A 23,514-nucleotide genomic window follows, 5' to 3' on the forward strand; every position below is an offset into this window, starting at 1 on the left:
TTAGACAGGCCACTGGGACACGATTCGCTTGCCCTACTAATTGTCCATCTCATTCACGTGACTTAGTCAATGAGGAGTTTGAACAGGGCATGCACACACAAACAGACAGATTTTCTGAACGAACAAGCAGGATGTGGAAGTTGCTCTTTGTTTGGGATAAAACATGTACATAAGTAAAGCAGTCTTAGCAGAGGATGGTTTCGATCCATCGACCTCTGGGTTGTCTTAGGCAATTTCTGTCTTAGGAGGCCAGTGCCTTATCCATTAGGCCACCGGGGCTCTGAAAGACCTGTGTTCATGTGGCCCCATTACTTTGGCTTTAGTGACAACAACATCATTGGCATTTAAACAAGGCCAGCACACAAAGTAATCCGGATGAACGACTACTTCGACAGGCCACTGGGACAAGATTCGCTTGCCCTACTAATTGTCCATCTCATTCAGGTGGCTTAGACAATGAGTAGTTTGAACAGGGCAAACACACAGATTTTTCTGAACAAACAAGCAGGATGTGGAAGTTGCTCTTGTTGAAGATTTTATTATTTAGAAAACAAGTAATTTAGCTATATATTTGGACACAATTATTTCTTCTGTCTGTGACTTTGTATTTCCTCTGTGTATGTGAAAGACCTTGAATGGAATGTTGTTTGCTGCAGAAAATTCTATTCCGAGAAGTCACATGGTAAAAGACCTTTACCCAAAACTATCTATAGGGTGTGCTACCTTCTTTGGAAGAAGATTTATGTATATAACTCTGAACCAAAATATACTCGGGAGCGCGCTGGAAGGCCAGAGGGCCAGTGGGCCGGAGAGCCAGAGCGTTAGAGCGCCGTTCTATGGAACGGAACGGCGTTCGAAAATAAAGTCTAATTATTTCTGGCATCAAAGATCTCTGCGAAGTTATTTTTCGGAAAGATGGAAAACCACTTCACTCTTTGTTTGGGATAAAACATGTACATAAGTAAAGCAGTCTTAGCAGAGGATGGTTTCGATCCATCGACCTCTGGGTCATGGGCCCAGCACGCCTCCGCTGCGGCACTCTGCTGTAAACCAACCCAGATTGTTCTGAACGAACTAGCAGGATGTGGAAGTTGCTCTTTTTTTGGGATAAAACTGTGAAAGACCTTGGCTTTAGTGACAACAACATCATTGGCATTTAAACAAGGCCAGCACACAAAGTAATCTGGATGAACGACTACTTCGACAGGCCACTGGGACACGATTCGCTTGCCCTACTAATTGTCCTTCAGGTAGCTTAGTCAAAGACGCATTTGAACAGGGCACACACACACAAACTCACAGATTTTCTGAACGAACAAGCAGGATGTGGAAGTTGCTCTTTGTTTGGGATAAAACATATACATAAGTGAAGCAGTCTTAGCAGAGGATGGTTTCGATCCATCGACCTCTGGGTTATGGGCCCAGCACGCTTCCGCTGCGCCACTCTGCTGTAATCCACATCAGATCGGAAACAAACCCACAATTCCTGTCTTAGGAGGCCAGTGCCTTATCCATTAGGCCACCGGGGCTGTGAAAGACCTTGGCTTTAGTGACAACAACATCATTGGCATTTAAACAAGGCCAGCACACAAAGTAATCCGGATGAACAACTACTTCGACAGGCCACTGGGACACGATTTGCTTGCCCTACTATTTGTCTATCTCATTCACGTGGCTTAGTCAATGAGGAGTTTGAACAGGGCATGTACACACAAACACACAGATTTTCTGAAAGAACAAGCAGGATGTGGAAGTTGGTCTTTGATTGGGATAAAACATGTACATAAGTAAAGCAGTCTTAGCAGAGGATGGTTACGATCCATCGACCTCTGGGTTATGGGCCCAGCACTCTTCCGCTGCGCCACTCTGCAGTAAACCACCCCAGATGGGACTCGAACCCACAATTCCTGGCTTAGGAGGCCAGTGCCTTATCCATTAGGCCACCGGGGCTGTGAAAGACCTCGGCTTTAGTGACAACAACATCATTGGCATTTAAACAAGGCCAGCACACAAAGTAATCCGGATGAACGACTACTTCGACAGGCCATTGGGACAAGATTCGCTTGCCCTACTAATTGTCCTTCAGGTAGCTTAGTCAATGACGCATTTGAACAGGGTATACACACACAAACTCACAGATTTTCTGAAACGAACAAGCAGGATGTGGAAGTTGCTCTTTGTTTGGGATAAAACATATACATAAGTGAAGCAGTCTTAGCAGAGGATGGTTTCGATCCATCGACCTCTGGGTTATGGGCCCAGCACGCTTCCGCTGCGCCACTCTGCTGTAATCCACATCAGATCGGAAACGGACCCACAATTCCTGTCTTAGGAGGCCAGTGCCTTATCCATTAGGCCACCGGGGCTGTGAAAGACCTTGGCTTTAGTGACAACAACATCATTGGCATTTAAACAAGGCCAGCACACAAAGTAATCCGGATGAACAACTACCTGACAGGCCACTGGGACACGATTCGCTTGCCCTACTAATTGTCCATCTCATTCAGGTGCCTTAGTCAATGAGGAGTTTGAACAGGGCATGCACACACAAACACACAGATTTTCTGAACGAACAAGCAGGATGTGGAAGTTGGTCTTTGATTGGGATAAAACATGTACATAAGTAAAGCAGTCTTAGCAGAGGATGGTTTCGATCCATCGACCTCTGGGTTATGGGCCCAGCACGCTTCCGCTGCGCCACTCTGCTGTAATCAACACCAGATGGGAAACGAACCCACAATTCCTGTCTTAGGAGGCCAGTGCCTTATCCATTAGGCCACTGGGGCTGTGAAAGACCTTGGCTTTAGTGACAACAACATCATTGGCATTTAAACAAGGCCAGCACACAAAGTAATCCGGATGAACGACTACTTCGACAGGCCATTGGGACAAGATTCGCTTGCCCTACTAATTGTCCTTCAGGTAGCTTAGTCAATGACGCATTTGAACAGGGTATACACACACAAACTCACAGATTTTCTGAAACGAACAAGCAGGATGTGGAAGTTGCTCTTTGTTTGGGATAAAACATGTACATAAGTGACAAAAACATCATTGGCATTGGAATACTTGCTCACTCGAATGTCACTTCACAGCGTCATCAGTAGCGCTCAAAGGATCTTCCCTTATGTTGTTGAAGCTTGTTTATTTAAGAAATTCATAATGAATAATAATAAAGCAAGATACCCTCCTGAAATATGTGAGATGTGTGGTTTATATAAACTGCAAAGGTAAAGTATAAATTCAAATTATTATGACCGATGTCTAGGGGGAGGAGAATGTATACGTGCGTCACGTTTAGTCAATAAAACACTTCCGCATAGGATACACCTGTGTATCCTTGCTCATAACTCCTCTGAAAGCCTCCTCACTCCTCGATCCTCGACTCCTCGCGGTGCAATTAGAGAATTGAGATGTCCTTCAAGATGGCTGTGCTTGATTGGTTTCCGGGTCATAGGATGGAGGACGGAGGAGCGAGGAGACGAGGAAGGATATTGAGAAGTACCCACAGATTTTCTGAACGAACAAGCAGGATGTGGAAGTTGCTCTTTGTTTGGGATAAAACATATACATAAGTGAAGCAGTCTTAGCAGAGGATGGTTTCGATCCATCGACCTCTGGGTTATGGGCCCAGCACGCTTCCGGTGCGCCACTCTGCTGTATACCACCCCAGATGGGACTCGAACCCACAATCCCTGGCTTAGGAGGCCAGTGCCTTATCCATTAGGCCACCGGGACTGTGAAAGACCTTGGCTTTAGTGACAACAACATCATTGGCATTTAAACAAGGCCAGCACACAAAGTAATCCGGATGAACGACTACTTCGACAGGCCATTGGGACAAGATTCGCTTGCCCTACTAATTGTCCTTCAGGTAGCTTAGTCAATGACGCATTTGAACAGGGTAAACACACACAAACTCACAGATTTTCTGAAACGAACAAGCAGGATGTGGAAGTTGCTCTTTGTTTGGGATAAAACATGTACATAAGTGACAAAAACATCATTGGCATTTAAACAAGGCCAGCACACAAAGTAATCTGGATGAACGACTACTTCGACAGGCCACTGGGACACGATTCGCTTGCCCTACTAATTGTCCTTCAGGTAGCTTAGTCAATGACGCATTTGAACAGGGCACACACACACAAACTCACAGATTTTCTGAACGAAAAAGCAGGATGTGGAAGTTGCTCTGTATTTGGGATAAAACATGTACATAAGTAAAGCAGTCTTAGCAGAGGATGGTTTCGATCCATCGACCTCTGGGTTATGGGCCCAGCACGCTTCCGGTGCGCCACTCTGCTGTAAGCCACATCAGATCGGAAACGAACCCACAATTCCTGTCTTAGGAGGCCAGTGCCTTATCCATTAGGCCACCGGGGCTGTGAAAGACCTTGGCTTTAGTGACAACAATATCATTGGCATTTAAACAAGGCCAGCACACAAAGTAATCCGGATGAACAACTACTTCGACAGGCCACTGGGACACGATTTGCTTGCCCTACTATTTGTCTATCTCATTCACGTGGCTTAGTCTATGAGGAGTTTGAACAGGGCATGCACACACAAACACACAGATTTTCTGAACGAACAAGCAGGAACTGGAAGTTGCTCTTTGTTTGGGATGAAACATGTCAATAAGTAAAGCATTCTTAGCAGAGGATGGTTTCGATCCATCGACCTCTGGGTTATTGGCCCAGCACGCTTCCGCTGCGCCACTCTGCTGTTATCCACATCAGATCGGAAACGAACCCACAATTCCTGTCTTAGGAGGCCATTGCCTTATCCATTAGGCCACCGGGGCTATGAAAGACCTTGGCGTAAGTGACAACAACAACATTGGCATTTAAACAAGGCCAGCACACAAAGTAATCCGGATGAACAACTACTTCGACAGGCCACTGGGACACGAGTCGCTTGCCCTACTAATTGTCCATCTCATTCAGGTGGCTTAGTCAATGAGGAGTTTGAACAGGGCATGCACACACAAACACACAGATTTTCTGAACGAACAAGCAGGATGTGGAAGTTGGTCTTTGATTGGGATATAACATGTACATAAATAAAGCAGTCTTAGCAGAGGATGGTTTCGATCCATCAACCTCTGGGTTATGGGCCCAGCACGCTTCCGCTGCGCCACTCTGCTGTAAACCACCCCAGATGGGACTTGGACCCACAATCCCTGGCTTAGGAGGCCAGTGCCTTATCCATTAGGCCACTAGGGCTGTGAAAGACCTTGGCTTTAGTGACAACAACATCATTGGCATTTAAACAAGGCCAGCACACAAAGTAATCCGGATGAACGACTACTTCGACAGGCCATTGGGACAAGATTCGCTTGCCCTACTAATTGTCCTTCAGGTAGCTTAGTCAGTGACGCATTTGAACAGGGTATACACGCACAAACTCACAGATTTTCTGAAACGAACAAGCAGGATGTGGAAGTTGCTCTATGTTTGGGAAAAAACATATAGATAAGTGAAGCAGTCTTAGGAGAGGATGGTTTCGATCCATCGACCTCTGGGTTATGGGCCAAGCACGCTTCCGCTGCGCCACTCTGCTGTAAACCACCCCAGATGGGACTCGAACCCACAATCCCTGGCTTAGGAGGCCAGTGCCTTATCCATTAGGCCACCAGGGCTGTGAAAGACCTTGGCTTTAGTGACAACAATATCATTGGCATTTAAACAAGGCCAGCACACAAAGTAATCCGGATGAACGACTACTTCGACAGGCCATTGGGACAAGATTCGCTTGCCCTACTAATTGTCCTTCAGGTAGCTTAGTCAATGACGCATTTGAACAGGGTATACACACACAAACTCACAGATTTTCTGAAACGAACAAGCAGGATGTGGAAGTTGCTCTTTGTTTGGGATAAAACATGTACATAAGTGACAAAAACATCATTGGCATTTAAACAAGGCCAGCACACAAATTAATCCGGATGAACAATTACTTAGACAGGCCACTGGGACACGATTCGCTTGCCCTACTAATTGTCCATCTCATTCACGTGACTTAGTCAATGAGGAGTTTGAACAGGGCATGCACACACAAACAGACAGATTTTCTGAACGAACAAGCAGGATGTGGAAGTTGCTCTTTGTTTGGGATAAAACATGTACATAATTAAAGCAGTCTTAGCAGAGGATGGTTTCGATCCATCGACCTCTGGGTTGTCTTAGGCAATTTCTGTCTTAGGAGGCCAGTGCCTTATCCATTAGGCCACCGGGGCTCTGAAAGACCTGTGTTCATGTGCCCCCATTACTTTGGCTTTAGTGACAACAACATCATTGGCATTTAAACAAGGCCAGCACACAAAGTAATCCGGATGAACGACTACTTCGACCGGCCACTGGGACAAGATTCGCTTGCCCTACTAATTGTCCATCTCATTCAGGTGGCTTAGACAATGAGGAGTTTGAACAGGGCAAACACACAGATTTTCTGAACAAACAAGCAGGATGTGGAAGTTGCTCTTGTTGAAGATTTTATTATTTAGAAAACAAGTAATTTAGCTATATATTTGGACACAATTATTTCTTCTGTCTGTGACTTTAGATTTCCTCTGTGTATGTGAAAGACCTTGAATGGAATGTTGTTTGCTGCAGAAAATTCTATTCCGAGAAGTCACATGGTAAAAGACCTTTACCCAAAACTATCTATAGGGTGTGCTACCTTCTTTGGAAGAAGATTTATGTATATAACTCTGAACCAAAATATACTCGGGAGCGCGCTGGAAGGCCAGAGGGCCAGTGGGCCGGAGAGCCAGAGCGTTAGAGCGCCGTTCTATGGAACGGAACGGCGTTCGAAAATAAAGTCTAATTATTTCTGGCATCAAAGATCTCTGCAAAGTTATTTTTCGGAAAGATTGAAAACCACTTCACTCTTTGTTTGGGATAAAACATGTACATAAGTAAAGCAGTCTTAGCAGAGGATGGTTTTGATCCATCGACCTCTGGGTCATGGACCCAGCACGCCTCCGCTGCGGCACTCTGCTGTAAACCAACCCAGATTGTTCTGAACGAACTAGCAGGATGTGGAAGTTGCTCTTTTTTTGGGATAAAACTGTGAAAGACCTTGGCTTTAGTGACAACAACATCATTGGCATTTAAACAAGGCCAGCACACAAAGTAATCTGGATGAACGACTACTTCGACAGGCCACTGGGACACGATTCGCTTGCCCTACTAATTGTCCTTCAGGTAGCTTAGTCAATGACGCATTTGAACAGGGCACACACACACAAACAGATCGGAAACGAACCCACAATTCCTGTCTTAGGAGGCCAGTGCCTTATCCATTAGGCCACCGGGGCTATGAAAGACCTTGGCTTAAGTGACAACAACAACATTGGCATTTAAACAAGGCCAGCACACAAAGTAATCCGGATGAACAACTACTTCGACAGGCCACTGGGACACGATTCGCTTGCCCTACTAATTGTCCTTCAGGTAGCTTAGTCAGTGACGCATTTGAACAGGGTATACACGCACAAACTCACAGATTTTCTGAAACGAACAAGCAGGATGTGGAAGTTGCTCTTTGTTTGGGATAAAACATATACATATGTGAAGCAGTCTTAGCAGAGGATGGTTTCGATCCATCGACCTCTGGGTTATGGGCCCAGCACGCTTCCGCTGCGCCACTCTGCTTTAATCCACATCAGATCGGAAACGGACCCACAATTCCTGTCTTAGGAGGCCAGTGCCTTATCCATTAGGCCACCGGGGCTGTGAAAGACCTTGGCTTTAGTGACAACAACATCATTGGCATTTAAACAAGGCCAGCACACAAAGTAATCCGGATGAACAACTACCTGACAGGCCACTGGGACACGATTCTCTTGCCCTACTAATTGTCCATCTCATTCAGGTGCCTTAGTCAATGAGGAGTTTGAACAGGGCATGCAAACACAAACACACAGATTTACTGAACGAACAAGCAGGATGTGGAAGTTGGTCTTTGATTGGGATAAAACATGTACATAAGGAAAGCAGTCTTAGCAGAGGATGGTTACGATCCATCAACCTCTGGGTTATGGGCCCAGCACGCTTCCGCTGCGCCACTCTGCTGTAAACCACCCCAGATGGGACTCGAACCCACAAAACCTGGCTTAGGAGGCCAGTGCCTTATCCATTAGGCCACCAGGGCTGTGAAAGACCTTGGCTTTAGTGACAACAACATCATTGGCATTTAAACAAGGCCAGCACACAAAGTAATCCGGATGAACGACTACTTCGACAGGCCATTGGGACAAGATTCGCTTGCCCTACTAATTGTCCTTCAGGTAGCTTAGTCAATGACGCATTTGAACAGGGTATACACACACAAACTCACAGATTTTCTGAAACGAACAAGCAGGATGTGGAAGTTGCTCTTTGTTTGGGATAAAACATGTACATAAGTGACAAAAACATCATTGGCATTTAAACAAGGCCAGCACACAAATTAATCCGGATGAACAATTACTTAGACAGGCCACTGGGACACGATTCGCTTGCCCTACTAATTGTCCATCTCATTCACGTGACTTAGTCAATGAGGAGTTTGAACAGGGCATGCACACACAAACAGACAGATTTTCTGAACGAACAAGCAGGATGTTGAAGTTGCTCTTTGTTTGGGATAAAACATGTACATAAGTAAAGCAGTCTTAGCAGAGGATGGTTTCGATCCATCGACCTCTGGGTTGTCTTAGGCAATTTCTGTCTTAGGAGGCCAGTGCCTTATCCATTAGGCCACCGGGGCTCTGAAAGACCTGTGTTCATGTGGCCCCATTACTTTGGCTTTAGTGACAACAACCTCATTGGCATTTAAACAAGGCCAGCACACAAAGTAATCCGGATGAACGACTACTTCGACAGGCCACTGGGACAAGATTCGCTTGCCATACTAATTGTCCATCTCATTCAGGTGGCTTAGACAATGAGGAGTTTGAACAGGGCAAACACACAGATTTTCTGAACAAACAAGCAGGATGTGGAAGTTGCTCTTGTTGAAGATTTTATTATTTAGAAAACAAGTAATTTAGCTATATATTTGGACACAATTATTTCTTCTGTCTGTGACTTTGGATTTCCTCTGTGTATGTGAAAGACCTTGAATGGAATGTTGTTTGCTGCAGAAAATTTTATTCCGAGAAGTCACATGGTAAAAGACCTTTACCCAAAACTATCTATAGGGTGTGCTACCTTCTTTGGAAGAAGATTTATGTATATAACTCTGAACCAAAATATACTTGGGAGCGCGCTGGAAGGCCAGAGGGCCAGTGGGCCGGAGAGCCAGAGCGTTAGAGCGCCGTTCTATGGAACGGAACGGCGTTCGAAAATAAAGTCTAATTATTTCTGGCATCAAAGATCTCTGCGAAGTTATTTTTCGGAAAGATTGAAAACCACTTCACTCTTTGTTTGGGATAAAACATGTACATAAGTAAAGCAGTCTTAGCAGAGGATGGTTTCGATCCATCGACCTCTGGGTCATGGGCCCAGCACGCCTCCGCTGCGGCACTCTGCTGTAAACCAACCCAGATTGTTCTGAACGAACTAGCAGGATGTGGAAGTTGCTCTTTTTTTGGGATAAAACTGTGAAAGACCTTGGCTTTAGTGACAACAACATCATTGGCATTTAAACAAGGCCAGCATACAAAGTAATCTGGATGAACGACTACTTCGACAGGCCACTGGGACACGATTCGCTTGCCCTACTAATTGTCCTTCAGGTAGCTTAGTCAATGACGCATTTGAACAGGGCACACACTCACAAACTCACAGATTTTCTGAACGAACAAGCAGGATGTGGAAGTTGCTCTTTGTTTGGGATAAAACATATACATAAGTGAAGCAGTCTTAGGAGAGGATGGTTTCGATCCATCGACCTCTGGGTTATGGGCCCAGCACACTTCCGCTGCGCCACTCTGCTGTAAACCACCCCAGATGGGACTCGAACCCACAATCCCTGGCTTAGGAGGCCAGTGCCTTATCCATTAGGCCACCGGGGCTGTGAAAGACCTTGGCTTTAGTGACAACAACATCATTGGCATTTAACAAGGCCAGCACACAAAGTAATCCGGATGAACGACTACTTCGACAGGCCATTGGGACAAGATTCGCTTGCCCTACTAATTGTCCTTCAGGTAGCTTAGTCAATGACGCATTTGAACAGGGTATACACCAGAGGTGTGGACTCGAGTCATGTGACTTGGACTCGAGTCAGACTCGAGTCATGAATTTGATGACTTCAGACTCGACTCGACAAAATGTACAAAGACTTGCAACTCGACTTGGACTTTAACATCAATGACTCGTGACTTCACTTGGACTTGCGCCTTTTGACTCGAGAAGACTTGCTAATTCCCATGAAAACTGGGGAAAATTTTTTTCACACGGCCGCGCCGCTCTGTTTATCTGCATCTGTGAAAAAAATGTGCGCCACCTGTATGCATGCAGAGAGCGCGCGCGCTGCCTGCACGACATCCAATCACTGCAGTCCCACGTTGTTTTGATTCGACAGCATCTAAGCAGGCACATTGCAAGACAACCAATGAAGCGCAACAAGCAACTACGCGCCAGTTGGCAAAATGATACCGAAGATAGTTTCGTTTGGCTATAAAAATTACGAGGTAGTCGACAAAAAACGAGTTGCAATTTGCAAAACATGCGGGTCGAAGATTACTGACGGAGCTGCCACAACGTCCAACTTTGTTCGACACCTGAAGTTGCACAGAGAAAGGTAAGTTTTGAATGAATGCTAAGCACCTTATCGGATGTACCGTAGCTTACTAGCTAGCTGCTGCATTTATTTACTGTATCAACGAGACAGTAAACGCACGTCTCCCTTGCTGGTTCATGCTTACAAAAATAGGTATTTTTGAACCTGGATTATATGAGGTACATGAGTGTAGCACACAGGGATTAAAGTTCTCCGTCGCTACGACGGATTTCCGTTAATTGCAGCGAGTCTATGACGGATTTCCGTCAATTGCAGGGTTCCCGTCTGTCCTTAATGTCTTAAATTCACTTTTCATAATGTTAAGGCCGTAAATAGGCTTTCATTTCTCAAATAGTGTGATAAATGTCTTAATTTTAGTTTGAATAGGTCTTAAATTAAGGAAAGACGAGGTGTATTCACCCTGCTGAGGGGGATGTGATAAAGCCTGGATCGGAGCGAAAGCACGTTCCTCTCTCCACTCTAACATTCTGTAATCACTTCGCTTATGGTCCAGTCCGGGTTTTCAATTCCCGCTCACGGAAAAACTGCTCCGTGTTCACTCAATTAATCTTAGTTTTGGAGAAGTGCATGTCAGGCTACAGCTGGTTTGCTGCGGTCCGAATCCGAGCGAGTTTGTTCCCTGCGCCCCCCGCAGCGTTGGTCTGGTTTCACGTTCAACTTAATTCTATCGAACCCTGGTGCGTTTGCGTGCATATTACGTCAACGCAAACGTGCACGGCGCATGATAGAAAACAGAACGCGGGTCAATATTGGCCGTTTCTCAATACCAATAGGCTACGCAAACCTCGGACTTGCGTCCTTGATAGTTCGGACGTGGCAAGTTCGACTCGGGAGAACGAACTCCCGAGGACGCGAGTCCGGTTATTCTGCAAACGGATCCGCGCCGATCTTGGTTTTGTCACTCATCTCGCTCTGGCTACTCCGGTTATCTCTTTATGTATATTTTAGTCAACAATAAAATGAAATATGGTATAAAATACAACTCTGCCTCTTTTCATCAACAATAAAACGAAATATATACAAAACACCTCTTTTCATTTATAAATGAACATATTATCATAAACATATTAGGCCTATATGGCCACACAAATGTGGTTCAGATAACGCACATTGATTATCTTCACTCCATATATTTATAACAACACGCAATATAAAACACAACCCTGCTTCTTTTTGTTTTCATTTTAAAAATATGAAACATTATTGATCATTAAAACTGACAGACTTAACAAACAGAGACAGGGTTGTATCATTTTATTTTATTATGCATGTACACATACAAGAGAATGCATAGTAAAATATATAAAGAATATTCTATATATTTTAGAATATATAACATTACACAACCCTGTTGCTTTTTGTTAAATGTCAGTTTTAATTATCAATAATATCCATAAAAGTATAAGTAGCCTAATATGTAGGCTATAAGAAGCTATACAATGAGAAATAAAGCAAACAATTCAGTCAAACATTAGTCAGCTCTCTAATAGGCTACACAGTTAAAGTTAAATAGCCTAAATATATAAAGTTATGAAACTTCACTTTGCCCTCAGCCAAAACGATTTGCCATTAAACAAACTATATATTAATATAATTTATCATTGTTTGGTCTTATAAGATAAATAAAAACATGCACTGAAAAGTTATGTAGATGGTTGATTATTTGTCAAGCTAAGTAATTTTTTTTCATAGATTAAAATAGCTTTTAAAATATGCAAACTGGCAATATTAAAGCGGTTTAAAACATCTCCCCTTAAAACGATATTGGTCTCGACTATTTAAATAAAGTTAAAGGAATATGACTTGGCCTGAAAAAAATTTTCAGTCAGAAGAATTTTTTTCACTTTAATCCCTGAGCACACTTAGATGGAAAACCTCGCCAACATCATGTCAACGTCCGTTTTAAAGGACAACTGAATTTCTACCTTGCTGCTAGACGGATAAACACAAATGTATATCTCAGTCTCTCCAACACACATGAGACAAAAACAGGCCTTCCAGTTTTACTCTTTCAATTATTCAGTTTCAGAGTTGCTGGTGTGCTGCCTCATTGAGGTCGTTTCTGTAATTTTGGTTAATCACAACTAAGCTGAACTGTGGCTGAAGACATCAAATATCACAATTAAACAATGAATGAGGGAGCAGTAGTCGACCTGCAATTTCTGTGTGATGCAGCAAGGCACCATGGAATCTGGTGTTCAGGAGAGAGTGAACTGTAGGTCTGTGAGGCAGTGTATAATAAAATAACGATTATAGTAGTAATGTTCAGAGATGCAATAGATTATTATAGTGCAGTTCTTAACTAATGGGAATATTGTTTAACTTATTTTTGGTTTAGTCAGTTTACATTTTTTTTAAAGTAACTTTAGTTATTAAATTTATTCAATTATTTTGTTTTGCTATACTTTTCATGCCAACTTGCCATGGCCCCCCTTGCGGCACCCAGGGGTCCCCGTCCCCACTCTGAAAACCACTGCTATAAAGCATATGACTTCAGTTTCTTGAGGGAAAGGGCTTTCTTATGACTTTTGAAGCAGTGAAAATATTCTTAATATTGCATACACTGAAACTGAAATGTATTATCGTATATCGTAGTGTACAATAGACAATGAATATTAACAACATTGATATGAGTAAAGAGTAGTTTCAAATACAACATGTGTGGCTATAAGGGATTTTCTGACATCTGTTTCATATTCTTCTCTGTTACAGGTATGAAGAATACCAGATGAACAAAAGCATCGTAGATGAACCACAACAGCCTTTAATCTCACAATTCCTGGACACTCGTGTAGGGCGTTACAGCCTGAGCCACCCACAGCAGAAGGCCATCTCCAATGCGATACTGTCTGACTTGATTATTGATTGCAATTTCCCTCTGTCTATTGTGGAAAATAAGAGCTTTCGTCACTTTCTGGCTGTGCTGGACAGCAAGTATACCCCAGTCTGTCGCCGAACGCTGACCACAAAAACAGAGAGCCTTGCTGAGGAGAGACGTTCAAAGTTAAAAACTCAATTGAGCAACACTGACCATGTTTCAGTCACTGTGGACATTTGGTCTGATCGAAAGATGAGGGGATTCCTTGGTGTCACTGTGCACTGGATGGAGAGAGATGCAGAGAGGGTACAGCTAAAGACTAATCTCTTGGCCTGCAACCGCTTCAAAGGCTCTCACACAGCGGAGCGCATCTGTGACCAATTTGAGGCAATATGTGATGAATACAACATCAAAGCTAAATTGGACTATATCATTAGTGACAATGCTGCTAACATGCGCAAGGCATTTACTGTCTGCTTCCCCAGCGAAAAGGAGGAAGATGATGATGCTGGAGATAATCTTGATGATCCTGAGCTATGGCATGACTTAACCCTAGAAGACCAGCAAACTGTCAATACTGCTATGGCAAAGAAACAGCGCCTGCAGTGTTTTGCACACACATTGCAGCTGGTTGTGGGAGACGGTTTGAAAGAAACAAAAGTGGCATGTCCTTCTCTCTCCAAGTTATCAAAACTTAGCTCGCTGCTCCACACAAGCACAACGTTTAAAGACATCTTTGATGGTGAATTTGGGGAGCACAGAGGCATCCCTGCTGCAGTGAGCACGAGGTGGAATTCCACACTGCGGCAGGTGAAAGCAGTCCTTCATTGTGATCAGCAAAAGCTCTGCGCAGTTCTTGAGAAGGCCGGGCATAAAGAACTGTCATTCACTCCACGAGAGTGGAATCTGCTGAAGGAGTTGGTGGACATCTTGAAACCGTTCGGAGAAGCAACTGATTTGACACAGGGGGAGAAAGTCATTACAATCAGTGCAGTTGTTCCATCTGTCTTGTCCCTCAATCACCATCTTGAGAAGCTGAAGCCTCAAGTTCGTTTCCTGAGCGGCCTGGTCAGAGGTCTGCAGGCATCCCTGAAAAAAAGATTTCTTGGGATCTTCATTAATGTGAAAATGGCCCAGTCTCAAGAAGGGATCACTGCTCCCTTTTCAGACACAGTCTATCTGAAAGCAGCTGCCTTGGATCCAGCCTTTTGTCTGCTGTGGATTGAGCCCCATGTGCTGGTCAACCGTGACATCAAGGCAGAGGTGGCACAACGAGTTAAAGGTAAATATTATTGACTTGCAATGCAACTTAAATGCAACGTAAAATAATTTGATCTTAATCTGATCTAGGATCTAATGTGATATTATTCTGACTTTAACAATTTTCAGTCTTGCACAGTATCATCAACATTAGTAATGGTAATAAGGGCTCTTTTGTTTCTGCTGTTGTGACACATTTTTTTTTAGAATTGATCCTGCAAGATGCTGCAGAGACGGAGCAACCTGTGCCTGTGCCGGTGCTTGCTGAAGAAGAACTAGAGGACATGGAAGGAGAAGGTCTGTTTGCTGCATACCATAAGAGACAGAAAAGGGATGTTGAGACCCCACCAGCAGTACAGCTAAGTCACTACATTAACATGGCAGAAGGACAGAATGCCCTTTTGTTCTGGGCACTGAACAGTAAGACTCTTCCTTCACTCTTTCAAGTTGCCATCCGAGTCTTGGCAGTGCCTGCTTCTAGTGCTCCTGTGGAGCGAGTCTTCAGCCATGGTGGCATCATTCTGCGTCCCCACCGCGCACAAATGACTGACAGACTTTTGGCCAATTTAATCTTTTGCAAATGCAATGCAGTATAGGGGCCTCCCTCCACCTGTCCACAGCACACATGCGCACACACACTCACTCTCTGCTGATCACCTGTCCACACAGCTCTCTCTCTCTCTCTCTCTCTCTTTCTTTCTCTCTCTCTCTCACTCACTCTCTGCTCATCACCTTCCACACAGCGCTCTCTCTCTCTCTCTCTCTCTCTCTCTCTCTCTCTCTCTCTCTCTCTCTCTCTCTCTCTCTCTCTCTCTCACTCACTCACTCTCTGACTCTCTGCTCATCACCTTCCACACAGCGCTCTCTCACTCTCTCTCTCTCTCTCTCTCTCTCTCACTCTCTGCTCATCACCTTCCACACAGCGCTCTCTCACTCTCTCTCTCTCTATCTCACACTCTCTCTCTCTCTCTCTCACTCTCTGCTCATCACCTTCCACAGAGCTCTCTCACTCTCTCTATCTCACTCTCTCTCTCTCTCTGCTCATCACCTTCCACACAGCGCTCTCTCTCTCTCTCGTTCTTGTTTTTGAGGAGTGAGGATTTTGATGACATGTTTAAAAACGTTTAGGCTAAAAGGACCCATGTCTATTTGAAAGTTAAACTTTCGTTTTGCTATATTGTTCTAGTGCAATATGCTGTTGAAATACAAGCATTTTTTGTGAAAATAAAATTCTGTTTTTTTACTGTATTAGATTAATGTCATTGTATAAAAAGAGGTTTAAATAAATACAAATCTTACAGACATACATGATTTGTATACATTTTATTTCTATGGTAAGAGGACTTGAAATGACTCGAAACTAAAATGGTAGGACTTTGGACTCGACTTGAGACTTGTTGGCTTTGACTTTTGACTCGACTCGGGACTTGCCTCATCTTTGACTCGACTTGACTCGGGACTCGAGGGCAAAGACTTGAGACTTACTTGTGACTTGCATAACAATGACTTTGTCCCACCTCTGGTATACACACACAAACTCACAGATTTTCTGAAACGAACAAGCAGGATGTGGAAGTTGCTCTTTGTTTGGGATAAAACATGTACATAAGTGACAAAAACATCATTGGCATTGGAATACTTGCTCACTCGAATGTCACTTCACAGCGTCATCAGTAGCGCTCAAAGGATCTTCCCTTATGTTATTGAAGCTTGTTTATTTAAGAAATTCATAATGAATAATAATAAAGCAAGATACCCTCCTGAAATATGTGAGATGTGTGGTTTATATAAACTGCAAAGGTAAAGTATAAATTCAAATTATTATGACCGATGTCAAGGGGAAGGAGAATGTATACGTGCGTCACGTTTAGTCAATAAAACACTTCCGCATAGGATACACCAGTGTATCCTTGCTCATAACTCCTCTGAAAGCCTCCTCACTCCTCGATCCTCGACTCCTCGCGGTGCAATTAGAGAATTGAGATGTCCTTCAAGATGGCTGTGCTTGATTGGTTTCCGGGTCATAGGATGGAGGACGGAGGAGCGAGGAGACGAGGAAGGATATTGAGAAGTACCCACAGATTTTCTGAACGAACAAGCAGGATGTGGAAGTTGCTCTTTGTTTTGGATAAAACATATACATAAGTGAAGCAGTCTTAGCAGAGGATGGTTTCGATCCATCGACCTCTGGGTTATGGGCCCAGCACGCTTCCGCTGCGCCACTCTGCTGTACACCACCCCAGATGGGAAACGAACCCACAATTCCTGTCTTAGGAGGCCAGTGCCTTATCCATTAGGCCACCGGGGCTATGAAAGACCTTGGCTTAAGTGACAACAACAACATTGGCATTTAAACAAGGCCAGCACAGAAAGTAATCCGGATGAACAACTACTTCGACAGGCCACTGGGACACGATTCGCTTGCCCTACTAATTGTCCATCTCATTCAGGTGGCTTAGTCAATGAGGAGTTTGAACAGGGCATGCGCACACAAACACACAGATTTTCTGAACGAACAAGCAGGATGTGGAAGTTGGTCTTTGATTGGGATATAACATGTACATAAATAAAGCAGTCTTAGCAGAGGATGGTTTCGATCCATCGACCTCTGGGTTATGGGCCCAGCACGCTTCCGCTGCGCCACTCTGCTGTAAACCACCCCAGATGGGACTAGGACCCACAATCCCTGGCTTAGGAGGCCAGTGCCTTATCCATTAGGCCACCGGGGCTGTGAAAGACCTTGGCTTTAGTGACAACAACATCATTGGCATTTAAACAAGGCCAGCACACAAAGTAATCCGGATGAACGACTACTTCCACAGGCCATTGGGACAAGATTCGCTTGCCCTACTAATTGTCCTTCAGGTAGCTTATTCAATGACGCATTTGAACAGAGTATACACACACAAACTCACAGATTTTCTGAAACGAACAAGCAGGATGTGGAAGTTGCTCTTTGTTTGGGATAAAACATATACATAAGTGAAGCAGTCTTAGCAGAGGATGGTTTCGATCCATCGACCTCTGGGTTATGGGCCCAGCACGCTTCCGCTGCGCCACTCTGCTGTAATCAACATCAGATCGGAAACGGACCCACAATTCCTGTCTTAGGAGGCCAGTGCCTTATCCATTAGGCCACCGGGGCTGTGAAAGACCTTGGCTTTAGTGACAACAACATCATTGGCATTTAAACAAGGCCAGCACACAAAGTAATCCGAATGAACAACTACCTGACAGGCCACTGGGACACGATTCGCTTGCCCTACTTATTGTCCATCTCATTCAGGTGCCTTAGTCAATGAGGAGTTTGAACAGGGCATGCACACACAAACACACAGATTTTCTGAACGAACAAGCAGGATGTGGAAGTTGCTCTTTGATTGGGATAAAACATGTACATAAGTAAAGCAGTCTTAGCAGAGGATGGTTTCGATCCATCGACCTCTGGGTTATGGGCCCAGCACGCTTCCGCTAGGCCACTCTGCTGTAATCAACACCAGATGGGAAACGAACCCACAATTCCTGTCTTAGGAGGCCAGTGCCTTATCCATTAGGCCACCGGGGCTGTGAAAGACCTTGGCTTTAGTGACAACAACACCATTGGCATTTAAACAAGGCCAGCACACAAAGTAATCCGGATGAACGACTACTTCGACAGGCCATTGGGACAAGATTCGCTTGCCCTACTAATTGTCCTTCAGGTAGCTTAGTCAATGACGCATTTGAACAGGGTATACACACACAAACTCACAGATTTTCTGAAACGAACAAGCAGGATGTGGAAGTTGCTCTTTGTTTGGGATTAAACATGTACATAAGTGACAAAAACATCATTGGCATTTAAACAAGGCCAGCACACAAATTAATCCGGATGAACAATTACTTAGACAGGCCACTGGGACAAGATTCGCTTGCCCTACTAATTGTCCATCTCATTCACGTGACTTAGTCAATGAGGAGTTTGAACAGGGCATGCACACACAAACAGACAGATTTTCTGAACGAACAAGCAGGATGTGGAAGTTGCTCTTTGTTTGGGATAAAACATGTACATAAGTAAAGCAGTCTTAGCAGAGGATGGTTTCGATCCATCTACCTCTGGGTTGTCTTAGGCAATTTCTGTCTTAGGAGGCCAGTGCCTTATCCATTAGGCCACCGGGGCTCTGAAAGACCTGTGTTCATGTGGCCCCATTACTTTGGCTTTAGTGACAACAACATCATTGGCATTTAAACAAGGCCAGCACACAAAGTAATCCGGATGAACGACTACTTCGACAGGCCACTGGGACAAGATTCGCTTGCCCTACTAATTGTCCATCTCATTCAGGTGGCTTAGACAATGAGGAGTTTGAACAGGGCAAACACACAGATTTTCTGAACAAACAAGCAGGATGTGGAAGTTGCTCTTGTTGAAGATTTTATTATTTAGAAAACAAGTAATTTAGCTATATATTTGGACACAATTATTTCTTCTGTCTGTGACTTTGTATTTCCTCTGTGTATGTGAAAGACCTTGAATGGAATGTTGTTTGCTGCAGAAAATTCTATTCCGAGAAGTCACATGGTAAAAGACCTTTACCCAAAACTATCTATAGGGTGTGCTACCTTCTTTGGAAGAAGATTTATGTATATAACTCTGAACCAAAATATACTCGGGAGCGCGCTGGAAGGCCAGAGGGCCAGTGGGCCGGAGAGCCAGAGCGTTAGAGCGCCGTTCTATGGAACGGAATGGCGTTCGAAAATAATGTCTAATTATTTCTGGCATCAAAGATCTCTGCGAAGTTATTTTTCGGAAAGATTGAAAACCACTTCACTCTTTGTTTGGGATAAAACATGTACATAAGTAAAGCAGTCTTAGCAGAGGATGGTTTCGATCCATCGACCTCTGGGTCATGGGCCCAGCACGCCTCCGCTGCGGCACTCTGCTGTAAACCAACCCAGATTGTTCTGAACGAACTACTAGGATGTGGAAGTTGCTCTTTTTTTGGGATAAAACTGTGAAAGACCTTGGCTTTAGTGACAACAACATCATTGGCATTTAAACAAGGCCAGCACACAAAGTAATCTGGATGAACGACTACTTCGACAGGCCACTGGGACACGATTCGCTTGCCCTACTAATTGTCCTTCAGGTAGCTTAGTCAATGACGCATTTGAACAGGGCACACACACACAAACTCACAGATTTTCTGAACGAACAAGCAGGATGTGGAAGTTGCTCTTTGTTTGGGATAAAACATATACATAAGTGAAGCAGTCTTAGCAGAGGATGGTTTCGATCCATCGACCTCTGGGTTATGGGCCCAGCACGCTTCCGCTGCGCCACTCTGCTGTAATCCACATCCGATCGGAAACAAACCCACAATTCCTGTTTTAGGAGGCCAGTGCCTTATCCATTAGGCCACCGGGGCTGTGAAAGACCTTGGCTTTAGTGACAACAACATCATTGGCATTTAAACAAGGCCAGCACACAAAGTAATCCGGATGAACAACTACTTCGACAGGCCACTGGGACACGATTTGCTTGCCCTACTATTTGTCTATCTCATTCACGTGGCTTAGTCAATGAGGAGTTTGAACAGGGCATGCACACACAAACACACAGATTTTCTGAACGAACAAGCAGGATGTGGAAGTTGGTCTTTGATTGGGATAAAACATGTACATAAGTAAAGCAGTCTTAGCAGAGGATGGTTACGATCCATCGACCTCTGGGTTATGGGCCCAGCACGCTTCCGCTGCCCCACTCTGCTGTAAACCACCCCAGATGGGACTCGAACCCACAATCCCTGGCTTAGGAGGCCAGTGCCTTATCCATTAGGCCACCGGGGCTGTGAAAGACCTTGGCTTTAGTGACAACAACATCATTGGCATCTAAACAAGGCCAGCACACAAAGTAATCCGGATGAACGACTACTTCGACAGGCCATTGGGACAAGATTCGCTTGCCCTACTAATTGTCCTTCAGGTAGCTTAGTCAATGACGCATTTGAACAGGGTATACACACACAAACTCACAGATTTTCTGAAACGAACAAGCAGGATGTGGAAGTTGCTCTTTGTTTGGGATAAAACATGTACATAAGTGACAAAAACATCATTGGCATTGGAATACTTGCTCACTCGAATGTCACTTCACAGCGTCATCAGTAGCGCTCAAAGGATCTTCCCTTATGTTGTTGAAGCTTGTTTATTTAAGAAATTCATAATGAATAATAATAAAGCAAGATACCCTCCTGAAATATGTGAGATGTGTGGTTTATATAAACTGCAAAGGTAAAGTATAAATTCAAATTATTATGACCGATGTCAAGGGGGAGGAGAATGTATACGTGCGTCACGTTTAGTCAATAAAACACTTCCGCATAGGATACACCTGTGTATCCTTGCTCATAACTCCTCTGAAAGCCTCCTCACTCCTCGATCCTCGACTCCTCGCGGTGCAATTAGAGAATTGAGACATCATTGGCATTTAAACAAGGCCAGCACACAAAGTAACCTGATGAACGATTACTTCGACAGGCCACTGGGACACGATTCGCTTGCCCTACTAATTGTCCTTCAGGTAGCTTAGTCAATGACGCATTTGAACAGGGCACACACACACAAACTCACAGATTTTCTGAACGAACAAGCAGGATGTGGAAGTTGCTCTGTGTTTGGGATAAAACATGTACATAAGTAAAGCAGTCTTAGCAGAGGATGGTTTCGATCCATCGACCTCTGGGTTATGGGCCCAGCACGCTTCCGCTGCGACACTCTTCTGTAATCCACATCAGATCGGAAACAAACCCACAATTCCTGTCTTAGGAGGCCAGTGCCTTATCCATTAGGCCACCGGGGCTGTGAAAGACCTTGGCTTTAGTGACAACAACATCATTGGTATTTAAACAAGGCCAGCACACAAAGTAATCCGGATGAACAACTACTTCGACAGGCCACTGGGACACGATTTGCTTGCCCTACTATTTGTCTATCTCATTCACGTGGCTAAGTCAATGAGGAGTTTGAACAGGGCATGCACACACAAACACACAGATTTTCTGAACGAACAAGCAGGATGTGGAAGTTGCTCTTTGTTTGGGATGAAACATGTCCATAAGTAAAGCATTCTTAGCAGAGGATGGTTTCGATCCATCGACCTCTGGGTTATGGGCCCAGCACGCTTCCGCTGCGACACTCTTCTGTAATCCACATCAGATCGGAAACAAACCCACAATTCCTGTCTTAGGAGGCCAGTGCCTTATCCATTAGGCCACCGGGGCTGTGAAAGACCTTGGCTTTAGTGACAACAACATCATTGGTATTTAAACAAGGCCAGCACACAAAGTAATCCGGATGAACAACTACTTCGACAGGCCACTGGGACACGATTTGCTTGCCCTACTATTTGTCTATCTCATTCACGTGGCTAAGTCAATGAGGAGTTTGAACAGGGCATGCACACACAAACACACAGATTTTCTGAACGAACAAGCAGGATGTGGAAGTTGGTCTTTGATTGGGATAGACATGTGCCGGTATTCGGTAATGCGATAAATCGCGGTAATGAATATGCACGATATTGTTATCGCAGGGACTTCGAAATACCGTGAAAAATAATAGATCCGAATTTAGATTTTTAGAACGCGCATCAGCTTATTTTCCATCAACCGCTTAAAAAACAATGCGTATATGCTGCGCAAAACACGTGCGCACTTTGATGTAAACAATCCCCACATCACATGTATAAGCACTGTGTGAATGCAGTGTGCACTCTAGTCTAATGTAAACAATCCTCACATGGAAAAGAAGCACGGCGGAAGGTGGAACGCTGCCGACTATTTATCCCCCGCATGGCTGCCAACTCTCACGCATTCAGCAGCTTGAGACTCACGCAATTGACACTTTCACACGGTCTCGCGCCACACATCCATTTTCTCACCCAGAGAAAAATCGCGCAGCAAAGAGGACACTGACACCGACAGACTAGACAGAGTAGGTTACTTTTGATATGAAAAAAATATCAGCTCTCAGGTTTTATAACGAAATTCAGACAATAAATACTGTTTTGGTGCTTGTAAATGTGACGTGACAGATCGCGCGCCTCAGTTCAAGTAAACAGATCATCTGTTACTTTTTATTAAAGATACAGTACAACCCACCAAAAGGTATACGTACTTTCGATCAATCAGTGTTTTTCAACCACGGAAAGAGGTCAATAACACTGCAGGAGAACAATTATGTCACAGAACGTTACATTTACCTCAGGAAAGCCATTTAATGTTAGTTGACTATAAGAAAATAGCTATAGAGAGGAGTATTTTGCTAAATATGTGCACTATATTATTTTAATATATGTTTACTTGTCATTATATAATTGTTATTATAATGAAAATTACGGCATATTACATTTTTATATTTATATTATTATTATATTTATATTGTATGCATTATATTTAATTTCTCTCTGTATGTTTACAGCATTATGTGAGATATATTTTTTCTTGAGAAACATTTAAATGCAGGCTATCTACTGTAGCCTACCTAATATTTATCCAAATGAGTCAATATTGAATCAAGATTGAAATTAAATCCAAGAATTTAATTGAAATCATGAAAATTGTGTTAAGCAATAATACAAACAGTAGCCTCAGTAACCATGTAAACATTATAACATGTTGTCACTAAAAAATAAAATTAATGTTTTGACAATCACA

The 23,514-nt window shown here is 43.9% G+C and overlaps 8 non-coding genes across 8 annotated transcripts; all 8 read right to left on the reverse strand.

Annotated features, from left to right (window-relative positions):
• Window positions 1-1,877: 1,877 nt before the first annotated feature.
• Window positions 1,878-1,950, reverse strand: trnar-ccu (transfer RNA arginine (anticodon CCU)). The gene has a single exon. It is a non-coding gene; the product is annotated as a tRNA-Arg (tRNA).
• A 1,715-nt stretch (window positions 1,951-3,665) lies between these two features.
• trnar-ccu (transfer RNA arginine (anticodon CCU)) lies at window positions 3,666-3,738 on the reverse strand. Its single transcript has one exon. It is a non-coding gene; the product is annotated as a tRNA-Arg (tRNA).
• A 918-nt stretch (window positions 3,739-4,656) lies between these two features.
• Window positions 4,657-4,728, reverse strand: trnai-aau (transfer RNA isoleucine (anticodon AAU)). Its single transcript has one exon. It is a non-coding gene; the product is annotated as a tRNA-Ile (tRNA).
• Window positions 4,729-5,155: 427 nt separating this feature from the next.
• trnar-ccu (transfer RNA arginine (anticodon CCU)) lies at window positions 5,156-5,228 on the reverse strand. Its single transcript has one exon. It is a non-coding gene; the product is annotated as a tRNA-Arg (tRNA).
• Window positions 5,229-5,571: 343 nt separating this feature from the next.
• trnar-ccu (transfer RNA arginine (anticodon CCU)) lies at window positions 5,572-5,644 on the reverse strand. Its single transcript has one exon. It is a non-coding gene; the product is annotated as a tRNA-Arg (tRNA).
• A 2,443-nt stretch (window positions 5,645-8,087) lies between these two features.
• On the reverse strand, window positions 8,088-8,160 carry trnar-ccu (transfer RNA arginine (anticodon CCU)). Its single transcript has one exon. It is a non-coding gene; the product is annotated as a tRNA-Arg (tRNA).
• Window positions 8,161-9,933: 1,773 nt separating this feature from the next.
• trnar-ccu (transfer RNA arginine (anticodon CCU)) lies at window positions 9,934-10,006 on the reverse strand. Its single transcript has one exon. It is a non-coding gene; the product is annotated as a tRNA-Arg (tRNA).
• A 10,568-nt stretch (window positions 10,007-20,574) lies between these two features.
• On the reverse strand, window positions 20,575-20,647 carry trnar-ccu (transfer RNA arginine (anticodon CCU)). Its single transcript has one exon. It is a non-coding gene; the product is annotated as a tRNA-Arg (tRNA).
• Between the last annotated feature and the right edge of the window lie 2,867 nt (window positions 20,648-23,514).

Source organism: Siphateles boraxobius, unplaced genomic scaffold, assembly GCF_051911475.1.
Source record: "Siphateles boraxobius isolate OS27281-9 unplaced genomic scaffold, OSU_SipBor_1 39, whole genome shotgun sequence".
Lineage (NCBI taxonomy): Eukaryota > Metazoa > Chordata > Actinopteri > Cypriniformes > Leuciscidae > Siphateles > Siphateles boraxobius.